Source organism: Podarcis filfolensis, assembly GCF_964270895.1.
Source record: "Podarcis filfolensis genome assembly, chromosome: 13".
Classification (NCBI taxonomy): domain Eukaryota; kingdom Metazoa; phylum Chordata; class Lepidosauria; order Squamata; family Lacertidae; genus Podarcis; species Podarcis filfolensis.
In genome coordinates, this window is record NC_139615.1 from 50887013 (window position 1) to 50900725 (window position 13713).

The following is a 13713-nucleotide window of genomic DNA, read 5'->3' on the forward strand; positions in this document are numbered from 1 at the left end:
GGGCATGTTGTTTTAAATGGACCACAGCCAAGCCAGCTTCTTCCCTTGCTTCTCATGTTATTAATACATCAGGAAATGAGAGGTTGTGCTTCATATAGACTTTTTGGTGATCTCTTCTTAAACAGAGCCCTTAGTTCTGTCCTAATAGTGGAGATAAGAGATTTCAACAAACATTTTCCAAAGTCTTAGCAATGTTTCCTGATGACCTGCCGGATGAGGATGTGAGTACAATACTCATGGAACATTGCGACTGGAATGATCCTTAAAACAGAAAAAATGAACTATGACTTAAAATAGCTATTCATGACAACTCAAGGGCAGAATATAGATTTGTGCTCCTTAGATATTAGGTACACATTGGACAAGGTGTAGGATGGCTGAATTCATTCTTAAGTGATAGGTGATTGCTCACAACCTCCCCCTCCCCAAAATATAAGTTATCTGTAGGAGGGCATCCTTTCTGTTCTAAAGTAATAGGATTAATAGTTTCAATTACTGCACTTCTCACCCAGCTGTTTGAAATTTTCTTTTTATTCTTCTACAAATGGTTATGACATTTGCAGATATATTTTGGGTTAAATGGTCAATTTTGATTTAACTCTGTTTTTCTTTCTGGGAGTTTTCTAAGAACTCTTTCCTTTTCCCTCCCACTGACCACAGAAATAGATTTGATGGTTGCAAAGGTTTTGGTTGAGAGGTTTAGCTGTGAGGGCCAAAGGCAGGGAGCAGCATAGTTAGTGCAGGCCTTTGCAAAAATAGCTGCAAAAGCGAAGTGGCAGCTGAAGTGTAGGTTAAGTTCCCACGAAGCGAGACACAGTGATAACAGCAAGAACCTTTATTGAACTAACAGAACTGGACAACAGAGGCAAAGCAACTGCTTATATACATTTCTGAAGGCCTGAGCCACTCCCACTCTCAACATGATTGGCTGTCTAAACTCCCAAGCTACGAATCATAACTCAGAGTTTAAGAGCCAATGGCAGTGGCCCGAATCCTGAAATTGGATATCATGTATCGAATCAGAACATGGGCTCAGATTCCTTAGTCCAAACTCAAGTTCAGGGAAATGCAGACCACTGAATATATAACAGCAGCTATCTTTTTACAAATACAGTACAGAACCTTAACTGTCAACATTCACCGACGAGGATCACAAAGAGCTCATAACATACCTCCTCTCAGCAGCCAAAAACATCATAGCCAGATACTGGAGAGACCTGCCAGGAGTAAGCATGGAGCAATGGTACCAAATAGTATGGGAAACATCCTTATTAGAAAAATTGACCAGTAAACTGAAACTGACACGGGGACAAATGGAAGAAGATGCCTTCACCCCTCTATGGCTCCCTTTTATCACATACACAGCCCAACAAGACAATGACAAAAATCCACCAACAGCATACAAATCAATATGGCTAACCTGATTCAAAAACACCCACCCACCCTACTCACACATGAAAACAAAGTTCACCACAGCCAATCACAAACAAGCAACCGCACCCTAGGCCAACCCCAACCTCTCTCACCACCAAAGGAACATAAGCGAATAGTAAAGAGAACCCACACAAGCGATGCTGACACAAAACCCCACACATACATTAAGTAAAATAGAAACATTGCCACCCCTACACCCCATGGACCCCCCCACCTCTTTCTCCCTTTTCTTTCTAATGTAACACTAATGTCTCAACAAATGAAACTGATCTGTAGAAAATGTAACTTGAAAAAACAGACGTTGCACATACTTTTGTAAATCAAGAAATCTTTAATAAAAAAAATTAAAAAATACAGTACAGAAATAATTTCATAAACTGGGAACAAGTAATTGTTCCGTACATTTTCTACTTTTTTCCACTCCTTGCTTAGAAGTTTGCAGAAGTGTTTGTATGAGGAATTATACAAAAGGGGAGGAAAGTATAGACAACTACACAGTATATGCAACTGATCTTTGTTGAGTCTTCTCTCTTTGCAGAAAATAGAGGAAGGGTCATAGCTCAGTGGGAGGCAGTGGCTTTGCATTGCAGAAGGTCCCACATTCAGCCCCCCGACATCTCCTGCTGCAACCCTGCAGAGCTGCTGGCAGTCAGTGTAGACCATACTGAGCTCAATGGACCGATGGGCCTGACTCTTGAGTCAGAACATGAAGCCACTGAGCCACGTCTTGTCTTCTCTGACATGCAGCTGGAGAAAGGCCTGAAAATACCCAACAGTAGATTTAGTAAGAATAGCTCTAAGAATAGCAGAGAAAAAGATCTAGGACATTGCAGGATAGAAAGCCAAAAGTAGGTAGAACTTAACATTTTTTAAGCAACAACAACTTTTTATTGGGTTTTATAAACAGGGATGATAGGAATAGTAAATAATGCAAATAAACAGACCAAGTCTTTTGTGATGTCATTTGCACATCACAAAAATAGCACTATAAATTTGCAGTAATATCTACAAAATATGGTTCATTATTAGTGGTCAATGGGCAAGTTGTTGGTTTATACAGTGGTTTAAATGAAAATGAAAACAAGGGGAAACAGGATAGGAGAGAACTTAACATTAAGTTCCTGCTTCCATGGAAGGTTTTTGTTAAGTTGTGGGTGAACATATCAGACGACACAGCAATTCTCCAAACAGCTCTTGTTTATTCACAGGCCAGAACAGAACTGAACTGAAGGGTTCAGTCAGCCTGCTTATATAGAGCTCCAGTACAACGTAACTGTAACAAATTTCTAAAACTATCCACTGAACGTCACTTTCGATCCCTTATTTGCATAACTATCTACAGTATCCCCCTGCTGGCCCAGGGTGAGAACTTCAGTACATAACAGTTTTAATAAATTGTGGGGGGCAGCAGTATAGAGTTGAGGTTGGATAGATGCCCTAAAACTGTTGTTGGGTTGGTTCACTTGTTTAAAAAAGGACAAAACGATTTTAAGAAGACATTTAGACTTTTGAGATGGAAGGATATTGCAACAATTTCCTACCATCCACTCCTATGTACCACCTAAGCATCTGCCAAGTACTGAGTGAACACCGTATGTTGGCCTCTGTTACAGCCATTGTTCATCTTACCTGCATATTATGAGCCTCTTGATCTACTGCAGATCAGTTAAAATGACATTTCAAAATGAGAAGCCTTAGAAGTAGGTTAAAAAAAACCTCATAACTCAAAAATGTTTTGCCTAGTGTAAGAGCCAACATTCACAGAGCACTCTGCTTTGCCAGGACCCCACACACATTGCTAGATTTCATGCATGCTGTTCTGAGAAATTGGGGGACTGGGATTAATCCTCTCATAACATCTTTGTGGGTGTCTGACAAGCTGTTCCTCTCTTCCCCAAATGGAATGTTCTTTGTCTACTGCATTTATCAGATGGGTTATAAATCCTACAAGAACATGAAAGGAACCAAAACTGAGATAAATACTTTAGACCAGCAAGCCAGAAGATGGGGAAACCAGTAAATTCTTGATCTGATGCACATATTGCAGGTTAAGGGAGCTTATTTTCTCTCCCTGAAAACAGAAATGATAGGATCTCGTCTGGTCCTAGAACTTAGAAAATTCTAAAAGGTGAAAATGAAAAAGGTGTTTATGCTGGAACAGGCCTGGCCATAGCAAGCCCCACTGCACCACGGACTGGAGACTGTCCATAATGCCCATTTAACTCTTTCCCAGTCCATTCCACCCATCATATCACCCTCCACAGAAACCAATACAGAGCATAGGATATGTCTGTGATATAGCAGTAATTAATTTTTAAAGGTTGTCTGAAAAATAAATGTTTTATACACAAAATATTGTCCAGTAGCACCTTAGAGACCAACTAAGTATGTTCTGGGTATAAGCTTTTGTGTCCATGCACACTTCTTCAGATACTTAGTTGGTCTCTAAGGTGCTACTGGACATTTTATTTATTTATTTTGACTGCATCAGACCAATATGGCTACCTACCTGAATCTAGAATGTTTTATACATGTTTGTGTAGGAAGGAAACAAATGGCCCTCTCTTGGAAGGGAGTTCTGGAGCACTGGGGTTGCCACAACTATGAACACGCTAAACATCTGAAGCAGTTTCAAAACACGTTCTTTCCCTCCAAGAACTCTGGACATGGTAGTTTACCCCTCACAGAGTTAAATTTCCCAGAAGCCGTTAACGAACTGCAGTGCCCAGAATGCTTTGAGGAGGAAAAGATTGCTCTGAATATGGCAGAGGCTAATTTAGCCTTCCGTATAGGATCTGATCTGGAGGAGACCTAAATCAAGGCCTCTAGTGCCTGGCTGGTGAGTGGGGATATGGGAGATCACCAGGACCTATCATGATTGGATGAAAATATATCGATGGGTGTTTCCCCAAAACACAAGTATCTTTTTCGGGATTGAAACACTAATGCTGAATTAATTTCAAAATTATTACTTACCTGCCTTCCCGCTATGACTAATTCTCCTCGCGTTTTTCAGTTTTGTCGGTGCTGCAGGGTCCATACGTTCCACAGTAATAATATTCCTGCATGCAGGCAGGTAGATGACAACTTTTCATGGAGCTCAGGATAAAGATAATTTCTCCAAGCTTCTAGTGTGGTCCCTTGAGTAACTTTGAATGGCTTCTCTCCACATGAAATAGGTTACCTGCAATGTTGGGTGAAAGATTCCTGCAGTGCAGGGAGTGGACTTGCAGTCCCTTCCAAGTCTATAATTCTATGAAATAAGGAACCAGGCTAAGGAACCAGTGGTGGCTTGAACTCTTTCAAAGAATTTGCTAACTTCATTACTGATGTCATAATCCTGAGCTATGAGCTGCAGGATGACATCATGATACAGAGTTAGCTAGGTCATAAATGCCTCCAAAGCATGTTATCTTACTGAAGTGATAACTAGGTGTGACAGAAGCAGACCTGTGTGAGACCAACCTACACAAACATACAAGCCATTTCAGTTGAGGTATGAAAGTCAAACTTCATTTGCTACATATTGCATTTGTGATTTTTGAACGATCGTATTCCTTCATATGAACCTGCCCAAGCTCTAAGATCTTGGGGGGAAGCCTCTCTCTGCCCCACCACCGCCACAGGCACATTAGGTGGGGATGTGGGGAGGGCCTTCTTGGTGGTGGCTCCCAGATAACTTTGGAACTTCCTCCCTAGAGAGGCTGGACTGGCTCCCTCCTTGTTGCCCATCCACCAGCAGGTGAAGACTTTTATTCCTACAGGCTCTTGGGAACTGACTGTTTTAAGGAAAGGGTTTTTAATAGTGTGGTGCTGTTTTCTACTAGATTTTATATATCTGTTCTAATATTGTTTTAATTCTGTTTAATTCCTTTTTAACTATTATCACACACACACAGAGAGAGAGCGCTTTCTGTGTTTTACACATTTGTTTTCATTTTTCTGAGCTACCCTGAGCTCTAGTTCTGGGGAAAAGGAAGGATATAAATATAAATAGTTTTAATTAAATTTATTTCTGTACATTTGTTTAGCTCCAGTTGCTCATAATCCCATGCTTCTTTCAAAATTTGGACAAATGGGTGCAATGAAGTTGCACTGCCTTTCTGAATGAATTCAGGAATTCTCTCAAGAGCTTTGTGGGTTTACTTCTGCCACCTCAGAGATCTGTTTTAAGCTCATTTATCTTTGCTACCTGTTAATAACAGACTTCTGCAAAGCTAAAAAGATTATTTAATATTAGATGATCAACACCAAGCTTCATACTGGAAGCTCCAGAGTGGAATCAATCCCAGAGGAGCTTGCATTTGGTGTCACACGTAAAAACCCTGCTTGTCAAGGATCCGCCAGGAGTGCATTTTAAGGCTCCTGATTTCTGCTTTGCAACTGTGTGCTTACCTGCTCTGCACCTGACAATGCATATGACGTCAGGTGTAGGGCAGGCGTGTGTGGTTGGGGAGAGACCTCATGGGCCAAATTAGAGCCCAGCAGAGCATAATTCAGGCCGTGGGCCAGAGGTTGCCCATTGGTGTTTTATAATCATGAACTAAAAAACAGCTGCATATGTAAGATATCCCATGTGCTGAATCTTCAGTAGGTCCTAGCAGAAAGACTGTGTGGGTTTGCAAGGCCTACGTACATTTTCAAAAGCAGGAGGAGGGTGGATGACCACAGCACGTGCCAGAGATGATAAAATGCTAGGTTTATAAACTGAGATGAAAGCTTGGATTTGGCAGCCTTAAAACAACTGTAGATTCCCCCCCACCCCACCCCCATGCATAATTTACGTCTGTTCTGTTCCAACATCTGGTGCACTTATTTAAAACTCTACTTCTCCACATTTTAAATAGATGGGTTGGTTTGTTGGATAAAGAATGGGAATTGGGATTTACTAACATTAGGCAATGGATCAACATCAATACAGTCAAATCGTAGCTTGTGCACATTTAACCTGTGCAATTGCAGCTTCACACGCTCAGCAGCTGGCCAGCTGATGCCGCACAAGTGAAACGTGTGCAAGGTGGGCTCTCAGACTTGCTTACTGGGCTGTGCGATCCTCCCGCAAGATGTCATGGGAGCCTGCCAGAGCCTGTTAAGCAAGGCCCGCTCAGCACACAGGCTTTGGAAAGGCAGGGGTGGTGGCATGGAGGTGCTTTTAAGGGTTTTCTTACTATACACGCAATTTCCTGGAACACAGCCCCCATGCAAGCTGTGAGCTGACTGTAGTAATGGAATTGTCAAATGTAGGCAGGAAAGTAAAGCCATTCCCAGCTCAAGATGGACAATATGCATTTTAAACATTTCCCCCTGGCCTTTCCATTCGAGCCATAGATAACACAAGATTGTTGCAACACAACGGATTGACTTCACCCCTGGAGAAACACCCCACTTTCTCTTGACACAGATGGATGCCAGCAACAACAACGAAATCTATACTGCAACACACTTACTATCAAAGAGACTTTCTCGTTCATTCTGAAGCCATTTTTTGTTCTTTTTTGAAGCTGGCTATAGGATACAATGGTGAAATCTTGAATTTTAGTGTACCTGTGATTGGGCAGTAGAAGATCCATTCTGAAACACAAGAGAGAAACATAGGAGGAGTTCATGATCTTTCTTTCTTTGGGTTTTGGTTGTTCGTAAGCATAATAAATACTAATTACTGAGCCAATGCACATTCCCTAATGGGAAAAATTCCTGCTGAAATGAATGAGTTGGGAATGATGGGCAGCTGTTGTTTACGCTTATTCCAAAAAGTTTCCCTGCCTTTTTCCAAGTCATCAAGATCTCCACACTTGGAATCAATCCCATCCTCTTGAGGATCAATGGGCGTGAAAGATCCCTGCCTGATAGATGTGCATGCATTAGCCAAGAGGAACAGAGCCGTTCTGTGGGAAGGCAGTGGGCAGACAAATTGTGACACAGAAGATCATGAATCCTGCTGATCTGCAGGACATTATTATTTAGGGTAAAAGTATGGGTAAAATTACAAGTAATCAAGCTGGCCCTTTAGGAACAACTAATGCTCAATATCGTCAAAGGAAAAGCAACCATGTAGAATCACATTATGTCTGATTTTGATGTATTTGAAAACTTGCTCAATTCTTTCTTAACTTTAGCTAAAGTGAATAAACACATTTGCCTACTGTTGCTTTTAGATTATTATCTAGAAGTTTAGTCTAATGCATGACCCAAGCATTAGAGAGATTATGGGATAGGAGAGCACATGGCATGGCAAGGCAGCTACTGGTGGCAAGTGTTCTTCCAGTGTTAATTGATGTCAATTAGGGTGTTGTTTCTCTTACAATTAATTTATTAATCATTTTATATCGTTCATCAAAAACATGTTTTAAAGCATTTATCATGTTAATGTCAAATAAATAAAATGTGCAGACATTTGGGAGCTTTAAAATTCCACTCTGCTGTTTCAGTATAGAGTCCTTGCTAAATTATTTGTTTCTTTAACTAGAATTCTGAAAGAATGTGGATGTTGAGAAAAAAAGAACAAAGAGAGGCAGAGATAGGATAATAAGCTACCTTGTAAAAATCTCACAAATCATAAAGGAATGTATAAGACACTGTTGCTAAATAAATATTCACAGAAAATTACTTCACACTACATTTGTTGAACAGTTTAATCAAGAAGTGCATTCACTGGATCCAGCAGACAAAGGGATGTGTTTTTAAACATGAGTTGACAAAGAGTTGAGGCATGCATAAGCAATTGGACATGAGAAAAACCAAAGAGAATGTACCTTCCACCCCTAAGCTGTGGGAGTCTTCCTATTTAATTCACTGAGATAAACAGGACATTGAGTGGGAATTTAAAATGAATTGGGGGCACTTAAAACAAAGATGTTCTTAGGCTGCCAGCCTCTAACCATCTACAATGTACCAGTGCTTTATTTTCATTTCTGAGAACTTCTCTGGACACGATATTAGATTTGCTAGCACCGTTAGTTCAGCATGGGGCAGTTCTATTAGTGGCATTCTGGTTTGTGGCAATATTGCCCCATAAACTGGCAGATCAGTTGGGCTGTTGCTTATTCACCCTGTGCTGATTGTACCCTGCACTGCTTTTATACCTGTGCCAGCAGGTACCGATATATAAGACTAGAAAAGAGAGAGGAGGAACAGGCTGTACCAAATCCATTGCTCTATGTGTGAGGTGCGAAAATGTGTTTTGTATCTGTCACTCTATATATGCAGTGCTTCTAAACCAAAACCTGCATGGCATCAGTGCCCAGGTTTGTTCCAATCGTTTTCCTGTCTGCACAGCAGGTGTGTGGGTGTGGGTGTGGGTGTGGGTGTGTGCGCGCGTGTGTGAAGAAAATCCCTGTGAAAAACAACAGCCCAGGGTGTACTTTCTCTGCACTGCTGATTGGGCAGAATCCAGTTATGATTGTGTGCTGATGAAAGGTGTTCCATCAGCAGAAAGTGGAGGGGGAAATTTATGGTCATTCTGTGGCCCCTCGATGCTGGTAAGGCCAAAGATGATCCTGTTGGGGGAGGACTGGGAAATGGCCTGGATCTCAAGACTCCAAAGCCATTGTGATGCTCCAGGATGCCCAAACTAGGGGGAGATATAGACCACATTCTGAGCTGGTCTAAATCTCCCTCTCCTTTCTTTCAAACTCTTTTTAAAAACTGTGCTAAGTGGATGGAGGAGTCTCTGACTCCTCACTTTGCCAGTGAAAATCTGGCACGGCAATAGATAGGCAAATAGACTACATTTGGAGATCATCCCAGCTCCCCTGCCATAGGATTACACCCCAAGAAAACCATTTTCACTGAAAATAGGAGGCAGTCTTAGGCTTCAATTCTATGGTTCCTGGAAGGTCATTGCTGGGGCCATAGTATTCTTCAGATCTCTCCAAGGAGGGTGAGAGAGTTCTCCATCTAGTGTATAAGTTTGGATCTCCTTCTCTATCTCTGTGTCCTTCCTTCAGCCAGTGTCCCTTCAGCATTGGAGAGGGCAAAAAGGAAGTGTTTGGAGAGAGACACTGTGGACCCACAACCACCCCATTCACCCAACACATCCCCAGAACAGGAGACAAACTGCTCTGTAGTTTATTTCCCTCCCACTGGACCCAATGCAAGATAAACTCTCCCCCACCATTAAAAAAGAAAACATAACCCTTTCCACCTTTTGCCCCACAGCACCAGTGTGGGCCCAGCAGGTTGTGAGATGAAGCAGTTTGTTTGTTTTTGGTTCTGCCTCCCTTTTATGATTTGCTTTCAGTTCTGTTCTGTTCATTTCACTTTTAACTGGTATACCACCTCCCTTCTATATTACTATGCACTAGGTGGTTTACAAGCTGAAGAAACAACAAAATATAAAAAGATCACACAACTGATAACCATTTGATCCAATACTGTGCAAAAAAGTCATAATAAAAACCTAACTTTAAAATAAACAACTTATATCAAATAAAGTAATATTCAGTGATCCATCAGAATATAATAGTACACATGGTCTGGGAAAGGCTCCTAAGACTGGAGGGAAGGGTGAGGCAGATGGAAGAAAACATTGCCTGATGGCCTGCACAAAATCTGTCTCCCCTCGCAAGTGTATTGTATGCCATAGTTGATGCCAGGCTTTAATATGTAAAATACTGGAGTCCAGGGGCACCATCTCCTATGGGCCAAGCCCCCCCCCATGTTCAAATGGGGCAGAGGAGGCCAAGCACCCAGCTGAGCATGGCACAGCTTTCGTGGCTAGCTCTTCCTCTTCCTCCTGCCATGGGGGGCAAGGAGCAGGGAAGCAGCCCCCGACCCATGGGGGGAGGGGGAGGGGAGGAGGAGGAGGAGCCACTGGCACCACTGGCCATTGAAGCCACGCTGCCACCACTTTTGGCTCAACCCCAGCTCCTCTGTACGTCCTGCCATCACATAAGTGACAGCCCCCCACCCCAATTGTCCTCAGAAGTTGGAGCCTCTGCTGGAGACAGTCTAAGATCCCTACAGTTGCTGAATGGGAATCAGAGCTGTGTGAGCATGCCACAATCACCACGTGTGTTGCAGTATCCTAACATTAAACACAATTTGCTATGGGATAGAAACTTTTCCTCTTCCCACCATAATATATATTTAGAGTGTCATGAAAGGCCTCATGGACATGTATGTACCTCCCTCGCTCCTTCTGCAGAGCTGAGGCCAATGTTTTAATCTCACAACAACCCCTGTGAGAAATGTTAAGCTGTGAGAGGAGGCTTCCTCCAGGATACTCAGAGTTACATAGGTAAGTGAGGACAGGGCATAGCATGGGTTGCCAGGGCCCGGGGCAGGGTAAGTGTTGGGCAATAGTCAGTCCCTTCGCTGGCCAGCATCTAATCAAGGCAGTCCCTCCCTCCTCAGTGAGTGGCGGCCTCCCCCTCCTTCTCGGCTCAGGGATGGGGCACGTGTGGGCATCCTTTCGCCAGCCGCGAGGTGGCGGTGGCGGTGCCCCAGCCCTGAAGGCCCAGCTCAGGCATGGCTTGCCTCCCAGCAGCTCCATGCTCATGGGGGTGCAACCTCAGAAATTTTCACCTGGGGCCATGGCCCCCCATGCTACGCCACTGAATGAGGATGTGGACCTGAGCTCACCACATCCAAGCCCATCACTCACTGCCCTACCAGTGGCTTTCATATAAGCTTCAGCCAGCCACGGGTGCTGCACCTCTCACTACAGCCAGACATGAGAAAGAGTCAATGTCTCTGCACTAGGAAAAGTTTTGCTTTCTGAGTTTTTTTGCAGCTGCAGCTGCAAGCCAGGCTGGTAGTCAGCTGGCAACACTGCTCTCACATTTCCCACACGAACACATTTCTGCTTCATCTTTTTGCTTTAAAGCATTCAACTAAGAGCAAACATACCCCGTGGATTTACCTGAAATTAAAGTGTTGTGAATTTCATTTCATTCTCAGAATTAAAATTGGATCCTCGGTATCAATTACTGCTTTGCTGGGATCTGCTGAATAAATAATTAAAGGCAAAACTTTGGTATACATTACATCAGCACCAGCTTTTCCCAGCCTCTGCCCAACCCTGATTACATATTAACCTAACAAAAATGTCTTACTTTTTGGTGAGTCAAATGTCAGATGGCAGATACTGTTATTGAACGACTGCACATTTTACATTGTGAATTATGAAAATAAGAATCAGAATATGGCTTTAAATGCCTTTAATTCTACTTAACAAAATTAACGCCAGTTTATAGCAAGTACTCTAATTAAATTGTTTTTTTCCAATAAAAACAATTATTCGACATGGCATTTTACCCCCACCAACTTCTTCTAAAATGCTCCACACAAGCGTACATGTGAACAAAAACGTAAAAAAATGACATGTGGCCATAACTCAAAAACTTGACCTGACTGAGCAAAACCAATGTGATTTTTGGATTCAGTGCATCAGATTCGTCCTAAATCAGCTGAAAAAACGCAGACAACAAATTTGTTGTTGACCAGTGTAATATTTATTAAGGCGTTCCAGATAATAATAAATGTGGATGTTTGTTCCTGAAGCAGAGTTACCTTTTAGGTTGCTAGGACCCTCAAGAAAAATGCAGAAACCCACATTAGGGAGCTCTTTTTTATTTCCTGTCAGAAAATGGGGGGGAGGGTATTGTTTTGTTTGTTACTATGTAATGCATTTTATGTTTTTATACTGCCTTGTGATCTTCAGATGAAGGGTGTTGTTGTTTAGTCGTTTAGTCATGTCCGCCTCTTCGTGACCCCATGGACCAGAGCACGCCAGGCACTCCTGTCTTCCACTGCCTCCCTCATGCTGGTCGCTTGGAGAACACTGTCCAACCATCTCATCCTCTGTCGTCCCCTTCTCCTTGTGCCCTCCATCTTTCCCTGCATCCGGGTCTTTTCCAGGGAGTCTTCTCTTCTCATGAGGTGGCCAAAGTCTTGGAGCCTCAGCTTCAGGATCTGTCCTTCCAGTGAGCACTGAGGGCTGATTTCCTTCAGAATGGAGAGGTTAGATGAAGGGCGGTATATAAATTTAATAATGATGATGATGATGATGATCCTGGGAAGCTTTAATGCTGTTCCCCGGGGCTTTTCATCAAGCTGGATGGTGAACAAAACCAAAATTATAAAGGGGAGGGAGAGAAAAAAATATTTGGCAGGTGGTGAAGCCAACACCCTCAAAGTTCCCGGTGTTCCCAACCAAGCAGCCGAGCTGATTCTCTGTAGCAGCAACGAAGCATCTCATTCCGGCTCCCCGAGGTGTCGTCGAGATGAGCTTTTGCGGGGTAAAGCCCGGCACATTTTCGGCATATCCCGCGGGGACCCCCCCGCCATGACCACAGCAGTCTGCTTTCTTAAAACAACAGCAAGGTCACCCCCCGCCTCGAAACAGCCGCTCCCCCCAACAAAGCACCTGCTCCCGAGCCAGAGCCAAGACCGAGCAAAGCAGCAGCCCGCCGCCTCAGGGGCGCCACTGGGGGGGGGTCTTCCGCCGCGCGCCCCGCCCGCTCTGCCTCAGGTTCCCTTCCTGGCTCCCGGCAGCTCCAGCTCGGCGCGCGCGGGGCGGGGCCGCCCCTCTCTCTCCCCTCCCGCTCCCATTCATTTGCTCAGCCCCGAGAGGAGCCAGACGCTGCCGCCGCCGCCGCCTCTCTGGTGTCCCGCACGGACGGCGGCGCTGCAGGTGAGTTGCCGCGCTCCGCCGCCCCCGAGGGGGAGACACCAAGCCGGGCTGCGGGAGCGGAGGAAAAAGAAGGAGCCGCCGGCGCCGCCCCGTCCCGTTCCTGGGCGCGTGGCTGCCCCGCTCCGGGCGCCCCTGCGCGGCAATGGGGCTGAGCCGAAAAGCCCATGAAGCGCCCTGGCCGCCTCGCGGGGAGCAGGAGCCCGCCGGTCCTCCGCCGCCCCCTCCGCCCCCTCGGCGCCCGCTCCCGGTTCCCGGGCTGCTGCCTGAGGCGCTCGCCGTCCAACCTGTCTTGTTCATTTCCTTGCAGGCGGGGGGGGGGCAGGAAGACCCCGCCGTCTCCGCCGTTTGTGTCGGGACTTTCCGCGGGCGCCCTGCCCCTCCGGTCTTCTTGGCCGAACATCCACCTGTTGCGGCGGAGCCCGGGCGCCCCGGGAGGCTGGCCGGGCCGGTAATGGGGCTGGCCGGAGACACCGCTTCCATCCTGCGGACAAAAGGGCTGCCGCCCCCGGCCGAGGCCCCCCCCCCGCGAAACCGGGAGCCGCTCTCTGGGGCTGGAGGTCTTCGCAGGCCCTTCATCTCCCCTCCATTGGCGCCTCAGCCCCCAGCCCTGCTTGCGCGGCTCCTGCGTCTGTGGGCGCGCTCAC

General features: G+C 45.0%; 1 protein-coding gene and 1 long non-coding RNA gene across 2 annotated transcripts in view; one reads left to right on the forward strand and one right to left on the reverse strand.

Moving 5' to 3' along the window:
* Nucleotides 1-8730, forward strand: part of SLC9A3 (solute carrier family 9 member A3) — a gene marked incomplete at its 3' end in the record, with an annotated part of 116109 nt that extends 107379 nt beyond the window's left edge. Inside the window, exon 18 of the transcript XR_014540999.1 lies at nucleotides 8710-8730. The remainder of the gene's footprint in view (nucleotides 1-8709) is intronic.
* LOC310748166 lies at nucleotides 1932-11638 on the reverse strand. Its single transcript, XR_014541148.1, has 4 exons — nucleotides 11297-11638; nucleotides 6882-7005; nucleotides 4411-4618; nucleotides 1932-2193 (listed from the first exon to the last, which is right to left on the reverse strand). It is a non-coding gene; the product is annotated as an uncharacterized lncRNA (long non-coding RNA).
* Between the last annotated feature and the right edge of the window lie 2075 nt (nucleotides 11639-13713).